Source organism: Scylla paramamosain, chromosome 17 (genome assembly GCF_035594125.1).
Source record: "Scylla paramamosain isolate STU-SP2022 chromosome 17, ASM3559412v1, whole genome shotgun sequence".
In the NCBI taxonomy this organism is placed as follows: domain Eukaryota; kingdom Metazoa; phylum Arthropoda; class Malacostraca; order Decapoda; family Portunidae; genus Scylla; species Scylla paramamosain.
In genome coordinates, this window is record NC_087167.1 from 20,922,073 (window position 1) to 20,935,526 (window position 13,454).

The 13,454-nt window shown below is 37.9% G+C and overlaps 1 long non-coding RNA gene across 1 annotated transcript in view; it reads right to left on the reverse strand.

The window, feature by feature from the left end:
• Nucleotides 1–3,548: 3,548 nt before the first annotated feature.
• Nucleotides 3,549–13,454, reverse strand: part of LOC135108578 (uncharacterized) — a 63,200-nt gene continuing 53,294 nt past the window's right edge. Inside the window, exons 4-6 of the long non-coding RNA XR_010272354.1 lie at nt 5,320–5,382; nt 4,079–4,237; nt 3,549–3,745 (exon numbers count right to left, since the gene is read on the reverse strand). This is a non-coding gene — a long non-coding RNA (uncharacterized LOC135108578). The remainder of the gene's footprint in view (nt 3,746–4,078; nt 4,238–5,319; nt 5,383–13,454) is intronic.

Sequence of the window (13,454 nt, forward strand, 5' to 3'; positions counted from 1 at the left end):
TTATTTATTTTTTTTTTATTTTTTGGCAACTAGAAGTGAGTGAGTGAGTCGGTAGGGTTGGGTGGGGTGTCTCCCCGTTCTTCCCCCTCGCCTCTGGCGTGTGTCATCGCCTGAGCAGTGTTCTCACGTTCTATTCGGTCACAGTCCACGCTTTACTAAAGGCAGACGTACAGACAAGCCTGTACTACCTGGAGGAGACGGGGAAGGGGTTTACAGCTAGTGGGCCAATTGCTTCAAGGGTTATTTGAGTCACTTACCGCAGTACGCCCATGTCTATACATATAGCTTTCAGGGGTCTCCATTAATCTGCCTGTGAGTGTACTTCCCTGCAAGGCACTTAGTGTATATATTTAGATGCGACTCCTCGCCTTTTCCGGAGGCAAGTACTTTGTGTGGCAGTGAGAGGTCCTCCACTCTCCTGGTGTTTGCCGCTTATTGCAACTGTTCTTCCCGGGAACGAACCTGGCGATTCTTTCCCAGCTTCTGGAAATAGTTGTTGTAATATATCTTTGTCTGTGGATGAGAGATACAGACTGATGACCCTTAAGTGTATGTAACTGGTGTTATGACCGTTTCGTAAAGAGAGCAAGAATTTGAAAAGGATCTTATAAACTATACTAGGCATTGCACTCAATCACGTAGGTGGTGACTATTGGGGAACTAGTCCAGTTGAGGCAGGTATGGGAAGGGAGAAGGCGGTAATAAAACGCAGTCTTCTTATATAAGTATACTAAAGAAGATTTGGCATACAGAGCTGCACGACTCCTCGGTGGAGTGGCTGTTTTTGCTTTGGTAAGGTCAGACAGACGTGGAGAGTGCTCTCATCGTTCTGTCCCAACGTCGCTACCTCTCGCATCTTTGCCATTTCTCCTCTAGCCTGACATCACGCCAAACCACAGCCCCGCCTCTGTAAACCATCGCTCCAGAAATACTGGAATAATAAGGAAAATATCATTAACGATATGTTACCTTCAGTCAGTTAGTACGTAAATAGCTCGTTCACCAAACTAACATACGAACACACACACACACACACACACACACACACACACACACACACACACACAGAGAGACACGAGAACCATTCATAGTCAAAACAGAACAAAGGGTAGCCGTAACAACACAAGAAGAAGAAGAAAAAGAAGAAGAAAGAAGAAGAAGAAGAAGAAGAAGAAGAAGAAGAAGAAGAAGAAGAAGAAGAAGAAGAAGTTATTTGTAACAGCATACGAGCAAACAGATGAGATAAAAGGGAATCACTAGATTAGTGACAAGGAACAAACAAGACTTCATTTATCCTTCATTCAAGCTTACACCTTCATTCTAAAGGCAATAAAAATTTTCTTGTACTCCTCTTGCACTAATCCGCCTGCTACCTGTAACAAGACATGGCACATGAGATTAAAGGGAGTTACGAGTGACGAGGAAGACATAATTAAGGCTTTATTTATGAACTACTCCTTTTTTTACTTTTATTGTAAAGGCAATAACGTGTTTCTTGTACATTTACCCTGTGTTGTCACTTTACAAAATGAAGCCTTAAGCCTGAAATGTAGCAATTGGGTCTGTTCATGAAAGAAGCTAGGTGTTACGGTGGGCATGAAAGCGTTACCGCCTTTATTTGTGCCTTATTATACATTTTCGCTATCTTTATCGTATTTATAAAGGAAATAAAGCTTTCATTATACCCTAGACTTATTTTAATCCCCATTCACAATACTTAACGAAACACATATAGCAAAGAATTAAACTAAAACAATGCTAGCGAAAAATATACGAGACAAGTCAACAGATGCACGATAATTATTAAATAGTGTACGATATTTGAGATAAAGAAGCAATAATACTCAACTAAACACATAGGAAACAGTAGATAAAAATAACTAAATTAAGACTTGTGAAAATATACGAGAAAAAGGCTTAATTCAACAGATGTACGATAGTTATCTAATAGAAGCGGAAATACGTAAGTAAACACATGCTCCAAAATAAAATTAATTAATATATAACAATACTACTAGAAAAAAAAATAATAATATTTAACCATAAGACATGAGAAAAAAAAAAAACATTCAAAACCTAAACATTTTCCTCTAAAACCGCCTAATTTGCCAACAAATGCTAAAAACATAAAAACTCCACACTCATCATTAATAGTCTAATTACTTAAATAGATAGTACAATAGTCTTGCTTCTCACCCCCCTGAACTGTCAACGAACACAACACCCTATCTTATGAGCTACTGTTGGCCTGCTATTGGCCAGAGTTCAGGCATTTCAACCCTTCGCCAACCAACCAAGACTGCCACGCGTCTTATTCTCACTTATAAGCCAATATTGCCGAAGTTTTAAGAGTAATTACGCATTTCAAGCTCGATTTCAAACATAAAATTTTAAGGGATTATGCTTAAAATATTTACCTAATTTACAAACAAATTTGTTCAATTCATCTCAAGAAACATCAGCGAAAAACAAGCGGAAATAAGTCATTTCAACACCGTGAAAGTTAGGAATGGACACCATGGTATCTATGAATGGGAGAGTAACACCCCCCCCTATAATGTAGTAGCCGCCCCTCCCATTCCAGCCCTGTGTCCCTCCCCTCCCTAGCACGAGGAACACACGCACTTATGGCCTGCTGTTGGCTAGAATTTTGTGCTTAACCTGAATTTTTTTATTTTTCGTAGCTTTGCGATGAAGGCAATTATTTTGTTGTTTGTGAGTTTGTTTTTCATTTATCTCTTATTCCTCGTGTTGGTATGAGTCGTTTGTGAGTTGATGTTTGTTATCCCACGCATTCTAGATATGTTCAGGGTTTTTGATGAGTTCCTCACCAACCAGGCTGAGCAGCAGAGATATTAATGGATGTTCCTTTCTCCCGGGTGACTTTTTTTTTCTATCCTTGTATGAAGTTATTCATTATTTCCTGTGTGTTATTCATCTATTCATCTTATTCTATATGTGCACCCTGTTATTCTGTTTATCTGTTTTGTTGTTTATTTCCCTTGTATGAAGTCATTCGTTATTCCCTGTGTGATATTCATGTATTTATCTTGTTTAATACACATTATTCTGTTACATCTCCTCATTACTTCGTCTGTTACGTTTATTTACTTATTCATCACCATATCATTTTTTTTCCCTTATCCCTTTTCCCTTTGGTCCCTTATCTTCAGATTCCGTGGATTTCTTGGCATTTATCGCTGTGTGTGTCTCATTAAGTTTATTGAAGATTGCTTAAATCTACCTATGTATCTTATTTTTTTTTGTTTTGTGCTTTTATATTTGTTCGTTTAATTATGACAAAGTAAAAATGAAAATTTTAGTTTTCTCTGTTCCTATTTCTTTTAATATATTTACTTATCATTTTTTTTTTATTTCATTTATATTTCCATTGTCTTTCAACACACTCCTCTCTCACCTCACCGACTCTGTACATCTTGTGCAATGATTTTACAATCAGTCACATTTTGATGGCGCTGTCTTAGAAGGAATTAGATAAAATAAATACTTGCGAATTACAAGCAATCTTAGTCATTTATTGAGCTTAAGTACAAAAAAAAAAAAAACATGGTCTTTTATGCCACGAATACAAAAATATTCCGAGTCTTAATAATGATGATGCCTGTGGGAGCCGGCAAGAGGGGCTGAGTGGCTCGTTCCTGCGCCGGTCAGGCGGCAGGGAGGAGAGCGGTGGGCGTGGGCGTGCGTACCAGACTCGTCTCCTTACGCGGCAGTCACGTGGAATCTGTGTTCACAATGAAAGAGCTTATATTTCACCAGCAAGTTACTTATCAGCTGTATGAATCATTAGTTATGTTTTAACACTTCAGACAACAAAATGCGTGTCATCGCTGAACAAGTGTGTGATCCTCGGAGGTGTGACAAACATGAAGAGAGCGAGTCACTCACACACACACACACACACACACACACACACACACACACACACACACACACACACACACACACACACACACACACACACACACACACACACACACACACATCAAACAAGCATACGCATCTCTGCTCCAGCTACTTTCCCCAACAGCAATTCCAAACAGTGTCTTCATGTTACGTGAGGCTACGTGACACTTGAGGCTGGATAGGTGGCTTGCTGGGTTGATGGCTGGCTGGTTGGCTCGAGGGTGGCTGGCTGGCTAGCTGACTGGATAGAGGCTGGCTGGCTGGCTGAGTGGCTGGAGGCTGAATGGCTGGAGGCTGGTTTATATCCATCCTGGAAAAAAAAAATCGTGTTGATAAACAATTTCACCACAGTAAACAAGTGAAAATAAAGATTCCCTTATCAATTCTTTATTATTGATATAACAAATCTTATAAAATTTTAACAATAGAGCGAAAAACATAGACTTCCTGAAATCTCTGCTGCAGAAACACAAGCCTTGTAAGTACAGCAAGATTCTTCACCTGACTACACGTGAAGGCAATGCAAACACGTACTGCAAGCCTCAACAAAGCAATAAAAGACGCACAAACACAAGGCTGGTACACACTGGGACTCTCTCACTATCTGCCATAGGGAAATGTTTGCAATGAGCAAAGACGCGCTTACAGGAAAAAAAAAACAAATTACTCGTATATTGAAACGAACCCTCACAGCAGGCATGGGGCGCCTCACACGCTGCAAGATGGGAAACACGAGCGTCGGGGAGGAGGACTTCACCCGGGCAGCTGGGCACGGCTGCTGCAGCGCTGCTTCACCCAGTCACTCTCAGAACAATCACACAGAGCAGAGAGAGGGAAACACTCCTTTCCGTGTGTCCATGTATCATACGGCAAAGGCAAAAGTTCCCGTGCAAAACAGTCACTACACACACAGGCAGGCACAAGCGACAGGCACTCGCACCTCGAACTTTACTCCCAAGTAACCAACTCAATTTCTCCTTCACACACTCATAGAACTACAATAAGACGGTACCGTACAACAATTACTGTATTATTCCACACACACAAACACACACACACACACACACACACACACACGCACACACACTGTACATTGTCAGTTTGTTAACTGCCTAAATTATAATCCGTTTATTATTATTATTATTATTATTATTATTATTATTATTATTATTATTATTATTATTATTATTATTATTACACTCACACGGGCCTCCTCATGACCCCAGGGCTTCAGAGATCACTCGATATGCCTTCGTAACAATAGTATTATTACTATTACTACTATTATTACGCACGGACGCACGCACGCACGAACACACACAAAGTTATGGACATTGGCTCACATAACTAAGTAATACTACTAATTGACTATTTACCTTTGAAATTGCTTACCACTTGTGCTTCGCCTTCAAAGTGCCCCTATCCTCTGACTGGTTTCTGTATCAAGCCCCACGCCTGTGGACGGATCACATACATAAATGAACAATGTGAATGGTAGAAATGTAAAATGTTGAAAAGAAAAAGAGAAAACTAGTTGGGCTTTTTTAGTGGTTTGAGGGGGAGACATGTTGAGAGTGACTGGAATATGATTGTCAGGAATGGGACGGGTTTAGAATAGAATGAGATAAAGTGGAAGTGAGATAGAGTGGTGAAGCATGTGGGATTGAATGAATGGAAGAATGAGATGCAACAAAAAGAGTATTTTGGAGTGGTATAGAGAGGAAAGAGGCATGGCATGCAGTTAGCAAGATCAGAAGACAAGTTAACATGAAAATAGCGGTAGAAGACAGCTAGAGATGCAACACTGTGGCGATGAGAGAGAGAGAGAGAGAGAGGAGAGAAGAGAGAGAGAGAGAGAGAGAGAGAGAGAGAGAGAGAGAGAGAGAGAAGAGAGAGAGAGAGAGAGAGAGAGAGAGAGAGAGAGAGAGAGAGAGAGAGAGAGAGAGAGAGAGAGAGAGAGAGAGAGAGAGAGAGAGAGAGAGAGAGAGAGAGAGAGAGAGAGAGAGAGAGAGAGAGAGAGAGAGAGAGAGAGAGAGAGAGAGAGAGAGAGAGAGAGAAAGAGAGAGAGAGAGGAACAAGTGAGTGTCACTGAAGAGGAGGGGATAGTTGTCTGGAAGTTTGAGTCGAGTTGATAGATGGAGGAATTGACTTTTTGAGGATACCAATTTTGCTTTGCCCCAATCAGAAATTTTAGAAAGATCAGAAGTCAAGCGTTCTGTGGCTTCCTTGCGTGAAATGTTTACTTCCTGAGATGTTCGACATCTATGAAAAGACGTGGAAAAGTGCAGGGTGGAATCATCAGCGTAGGAGTGGACAGGTTTAGAAGGTCACTGATGAATGATTAGAAGAGAGTGGGTGACAAGACAGAACCCTGAAAAACACCACTGTTAATAGATTTAGGAGAAAAACAGTAACCGTCTACCACAGCGGCAATAGAACGGTCAGAGAGGAAACTTAAGATGAAGTTACAGAGAAATTGATAGAAGTCGTAGGAGGGTAGTTTGGAAATGAAAGCTTTATGCCAGACTCTATCAAATTCTTTTGATATATCCAAGACAACAGCAAAAGTTTCACCAAAATCTCTAAAAGAGAATGACGAAGATTCAGTAAGGAAAGCCAGAAGATCACTAGTAGAGCGGCCATGACGGAACCCATACTGGCGATCAGATAGAAGGTTGTGAAGTGATAGATGTTTAAGAATCTTCCCATTGAGGTTAGATTAAAAAAAAAATACATAGGCAGGAAATTTAAGGGGTTAGAAAGGTCACCATTTTTAGGAACAGGCTTAATATAGGCAAACTTCCAGCAAGAAGGAAAGGTAGATGTTGACAAAGTTGAGTTTGACTAGGAAAGGCGCAAGAACAGAGGCACATTTTCGGAGAACAATAGGGAGGACCCCATCAGGTCCATAAGCCTTCCGAGGGTTTACGCCATCGAGGGCATGAAGAACATCATTGTGAAGAATTTTAATTGGTATCGTGAAGTCGTCAGAGGGTGGAAGAGAGGTAGGAACAACCACTAAATCGTCCAAGGTAGAGTTTTTAGGAAAGGTTTGAGCTAAGAGTTCAGCTTTAGAGATAGATGTGATAGCAGTGGTGCCATCTGACTGAAAAAAAAAAGAAGCAAAGTTATTGGAGATATTTTTGGCTAGATGCCAGAAGTCACGAGAGAAGTTAGATCTTGAAAGATTTTGACACTTTCTGTTAGTGAAGGAGTTTTTGGGTAGTTGCAGAACAGACTTGGTATGGCTCCGGCCAGAAATATAAAGTGGATGAGATTCTGGTGATGGAAGGCTTAAGTACCTTTTGTGAGCCACCTCTCCATCATGTATAGCACGAGAACAATCTGTATTAAATCAAGGTTTTGAAGGTTTAGTTCAAGAAAAAGACTGAAGAATGTACGCCTCCATGCCAGACACTGTCACCTCTGTTATGCGCTCGGCATGCAAAGAAAGGTGTCTAACATGGAAGCAGTTGTCATTCCAAGGAAAATTAGCAAAATACATCCTCAGGTCCTTCGCTTAAGGGGATCCTGAGGAGGAACTGGATAGGTAGGACAAGACACATAAATGAGATTGTGATAGGAGGAGCCTAACGGAGAAAAGAGTGTGACAGCATAAACAAAAGGATTAGAGGTCAGTAAAAGGTCAAGAATGTTGGCCTTATCTCCAAGACACTTAGGAATATGAGTAGGTTGTAGCACCAATTGCTCTAGGTATTTGAGGATAGCAAAGTCAAGGCTAGTTCACCAGGATGGTCAGTGAAGGGAGATGAAACCCAAAGCTGGTGGTGAACATTGAAGTCTCAAAGAATGGACATCTCTACAAAAGGGAAGAGAGTCAGAATTTTCTCCACTTTGAAAGTTAAGTAATCAAAGAATCTCTTACAGTCAAAGGAGTTAGGTGAGAGGTATACAGTACAGATAAATTTAGTTTGAGAGTGATTCTGTAGTCGTAGCCAGATGGTGTAAAACTCGGAACATTCAGGAGCATGGACACGAGAGCAGGTTAAGTCGTTGCGCACGTAAGCGCAACATCCAGGTATGGATTAAAAATGAAGATAGAGAATGTACAAAGGAACAGAAAAGGGGATATTGTCCGTTGCCTCAGACACCTGAGTTTCAGTGAGTAAATCAATAAGAGGTTTAGAAGAGGAGACGTGATTTTCTACAGATTGACAATTAGATCTTAGACCGCCAATGTTGCAGAAGTTAGTGAAAAAAAGTTGAGGGGGTGTGTCAAATCTCTTAGGGTCGTTGTCAGAAGGACAGTCTGAGCTGAAGACATTTATGTTTCCCTCCCTAGATGAGGACTCTGAGGCTGGTGTAGGAGTCGCCATGATAATTTTGAAATTTTGAGTAAAGGGTGTGTGTTATTAGGTGCTTGTAGTTTTGTGTGGAGGAAGAGAGTTGTCTTTAGAGAGCAGACTGTGACTGCCCCCTTGTGTTGTGAAACAAAGGATAACGTTCAGAGAGGTCACAGCTGGGGTTTAATGATAAGTTCACAGCACCCTTCCGATTCAGCACCTTAGACCTTATTGGGAGTAATTATCGTTTCGGCAGGTGCCTCCTACCTCCTCCAGTCACAGTACCTATAAGGAGAGCCAGACAGTCGTTATGCAGTCAGAATAAAATGGTTGTGTTATATATTGACAAAGACGGATTGAGTAGGTGTAGGATGTGTTCCTCATTGAATGTTAGCTGCGAGGTTTGTGTAGGGTGTGATTTGTCATTGATAATTAAATATGTGAAGTGATTTGAATTAGAACTGTAATATGAAGTGTTTGAAATGTTTAATGGAATTTTATTTTTAAGAGAGACAAAACAATTTTTTGTAGTTTATCGTTGTTTTCAGAAATAGTATATGATTACCTGAGTGAAAATATATGTATATAATACAAATTAAGTAAAAATAAAAAAAATTAAATTAAAAAATAAGCGTTTCCTAGAAAACACAAAAGCCAGTTTCATAGATTAGGGAAGCAGCAAGATCGTGCAATGTATAAGCACGACACTGGTGGCAGCATTGGGATTTTATATTGCAAAGGATAATGTTGCAAAGATAGTATTGCATAGATTGACACTGCAGAGAGAGATATTGTCATACTGTTATTGCAAAAATTTAGAATTTTGCAAGTATAGGATGTGGCAAATGTGACACGAGAGTTGTAATGATTTGTTGCAATGGATGTTATAATTACTTGTTGTTGAGTCGCCTGCTAAATTTGGTGAAATACTGAAATAATAAAAAAGGAGTTTTGGTCACAACAGAAATATATATATATATATATATATATATATATATATATATATATATATATATATATATATATATATATATATATATATATATATATATATATATATATATATATATATATATATATATATATATATATATATATATATATATATATATATATATATATATATATATATATATATATATATATATATATATATATATATATATATATATATATATGTATGTATGTATGTATATATATATAATAAAAATCAGTTAAGTTATACATTCTGCGTCTGTGTTGCTCGCAAATTGACGTCATACAAGTTCTCGCTCCCACACATTTCATGATTATTTTACTGCTTAAACCGTCTTGCTCTGATAAAAAAAGAAAATCAATAAATAAATGTAATATGTACAAAGGATTATATTGCTTATGAGATAAAGAAATTATGGCCTCTTTTTATGGTCTTCAGTTACGTACTTGTTTCACCAGCGGCGTACATTGGTGAAGCAGGGAAACATACATGGCAAAAAACATAAAAAAACTACAGCATGTCATAGGTGCTGTCATAGTAGCTGGTATAAAAAAAAAAAAAAAGAATATTGTTGACTTCTAGACGGTAGACCAAATCTAGCATGCGACTCAACAACAAGTAATTATAACATCCATTGCAACAAATCATTACAACTCTCATGTCACATTTGCCACATCCTATACTTGCAGCATTCTAAATTCTACAAGTTACTTATAGATTCAGCTGGGACAGGGAACGCAGGTGCTAGAGATTTATACAGAAGATGGTGAGGATAAGATTGAGCCGTAAACAGTTAATTCTACAAATGGCAGAGTCTTTTTGATACGAGAAAATTTAGTTGTTAAGAGACGTAATGGAGAGGATTTATTAAGCAGAAATTTACAGAGAGAAACAAGTGAAGAGAAGCAAGACGATAACTTTAATGGAGGAAACATACGAGCCGAAAAAAAAAAATAACAATATATAAGTAGTAGCTTTGATACAGAAGCGAGTGACTCAAAAAATGTTGAGAAATTCTAAAGGGTGATGCATGTTTGTATGATCATCATAAAAAAATAAAAAATAAATAAATAAATAAAAATAGATAAATACAAAAAAATAAATGAAAACGGTAAAAAAAAAGGAGCTGTCCTCACAGCTGATGTGAGTACTTGATATGAATAAATTAAAGGTATATAAAAATTACCGTGGAAGCATATGTGTGATTTCCAGGCCTAAAAAAGCCATAACTAAACTGAGTTGATAATGCGAATGGAAATAAAAGGAAATGTTAGAGGTGAAGACAAAGGAAATTTTTCAGTGAAGCATTAACGAAACTCTCAGCTATGTGTTAAGAAACATAAAGGGAAGAATTAGGATACTGAGGTCCCTGTAAAGTACTGGGAGAGGTCATCGAATCAGGTAACACGGTTGGAACGGTGGTAGCTCATGCAACAGAAGGACTGTTGGTTAGACTCTGACTCACGGGACTCTCTCAGTGACGAAATGCGAGTCTGATAAGCAGATAGATCAGGTTATCACTGCAGCTTCTGCTGGTGCTATGAGATCAATAACAATTAGATCAATTATTTGTAAACAAAGTGAGTAAATAGAAGAATTTAAGCATATGGTAACAACAAAAATAGTATGGAAAGGTAAATACATGTTAATAATACGGAATCATGATTGTATATTCACAAAAAGTAGTTAACAACAAGTGTCTGTATTAAAAGACGATAGCATGCTGATCTGTTTTCTTGCAAAGTACAATGATATGTGGTAAAACATATTAAATGATATCGCAAGGAGAGGAGTAGATTTAAAAAAAAAATAAAGAGATAAGGTTGAAGAAGTCTTAAAAGGTAACGTAAGTCTGAATTCGCAGTGTGAAAATTAGCCGCCAGTAAATGGCGAGAATTGTTTATGTTAGAATAGTTAAGAGTGGGGCGCTGGAACAACTGTTTTGCAACTTCTGTAGCTCACACTCCAAATACACTGCAAATTCGGCGATAATGACTTGAGGAGGATTACGAAGATTATGGAAGGGCATCTTGATAAATTAAGACATTGGTCAGAGTCGTATATCACGTACTAGTATAATGATGCTTTACAAAATTCGTGATGTTTCATAAATTGAAATCAGAATAAGAGATAATGCAAGTGCATAGTACTGAAATAGACAAGTGCACCACTGAGAAAGCCCTCTCCTTCCTTGCTATTAATAACGATTTCAATAAACAGAATTACGTGTTGGGAAACAAGTTGTTTTCAAGAAACCTGAGCCTCCTGTAGTGGGTACTGTCTACAGCTAGACGCACAGTGTAGTATATCAAAATGACACTGATGGCACAAGCTGACATCAAGGTGAAGTACATTCCCGGAAAAAAAAAAAAAAAAATGATATTATAGCAGGGTTATCATGTGTTGATGACCTTAAATAATGAAATATGATGGAGAGATTTTTCATATAATTGAAAGAAAGTATACACTATTGCATGATATATATATATATATATATATATATATATATATATATATATATATATATATATATATATATATATATATATATATATATATATATATATATAAAAGAATGATCGAAAATATGGAGTGATGCATAAAGAAATAGTGAGATGAACATACTGGAAATTGTGAGTGTATAAAAAATAAACAATGATGAATGAAGATATGGTGAAATGAATATATTATGTAAAATTAATATATTGAGAATGTCAACTGGTGCTTGAAAATCTAGTGAAATGAGTATATTGAGAATATAGATTGATGCATGAAGCAATAATGAATTGAGTATCTTGATAACTATGAGTATACTGAAATATGGTTTGGTGCATGAAGAGATGGTGAAATGAGAATATTGATAATCAAGAGTATACTAATATATATATATATATATATATATATATATATATATATATATATATATATATATATATATATATATATATATATATATATATATATATATATATATATATATATATATATATATATATATATATATATATATATATATATATATATATATATATATATATATATATATATATATATATATATATATTCTTTGACTACTTAACTTACATATGGAGCACATTCTGACCCTCTTCCCTTTTGCAGAGATCTCCATTTTTGGAGACTTCAATGTTCACCACCAGCTTTGGCTTTCCTCTCCCTTCACTGACCATCCTGGTGAACTAGCCTACAACTTTGCTATCCTCCATGACCTAGAGCAATTGGTGCAACACCCTACTCGTATTCCTGACCGTTTTTGAGATACGCCCAACATTCTTGACCTTTTCCTGACCTCTAATCCTTTTGCTTATGCTGTCACCCTTTCTTCTCCGTTGGGCTCCTCCGATCACAATCTCATATCTTTATCTTGTCCTATCACTCCAATCCCTCCTCAGGATCCCCCTAAGCGAAAATGCCTCTGGTTTTTTGTCTCTGCTTGTTGGGGGGACCTGAGGAGGTATTATGCTGATTTTCCTTGGAATGACTACTGCTTCCGTGTCAGAGACCCGTCTTTGTGTGCCAAGCGCATAACAAAGGTGATAGTGTCTGGCATGGAGGCATACATTCCTCACTCTTTTTCTCGTCCTAAACCTTCTAAACCTTGGTTTAACACAGCTTGTTCTCGTGCTATACATGATAGAGAGGTGGCCCACAAAGGGTACTTAAGCCTTCCATCACCAGAATCTCATGCACTTTATATTTCTGCCCGGAACCATGCCAAGTCTGTTCTCCAACTAGCCAAAAACTCCTTCATTAATAGAAAATGTCAAAACCTTTCAAGATCTAGCTCCCCTCGTGATTTCTGGCATCTAGCCAAAAATATCTCCAATAACTTTGCTTTTTCTTCTTTCCCTCCTCTATTTCAACCAGATGGCACCACTGCTATCACATCTATTTCTAAAGCTGAACTCTTTGCTCAGACCTTTGCTAAAAACTCAACCTTGGATGATTCTGGGCTTGTTCCTCCCTCTCCTCCACCCTCTGACTACTTCATGCCACCTATTAAAATTCTTCGCAATGATGTTTTCCATGCCCTTGCTGGCCTAAAACCTCGGAAGGTTTATGGACCTGATGGGGTCCCTCCTATTGTGCTCCGAAACTGTGCCTCCGTGCTTGCACCTTGCCTAGTCAAATTCTTTCAGCTCTGTCTTTCAACATCTACCTTTCCTTCTTGCTGGAAGTTTGCCTACATTCAACCTGTTCCTAAAAAGGGTGACCGCTCTAATCCCTCA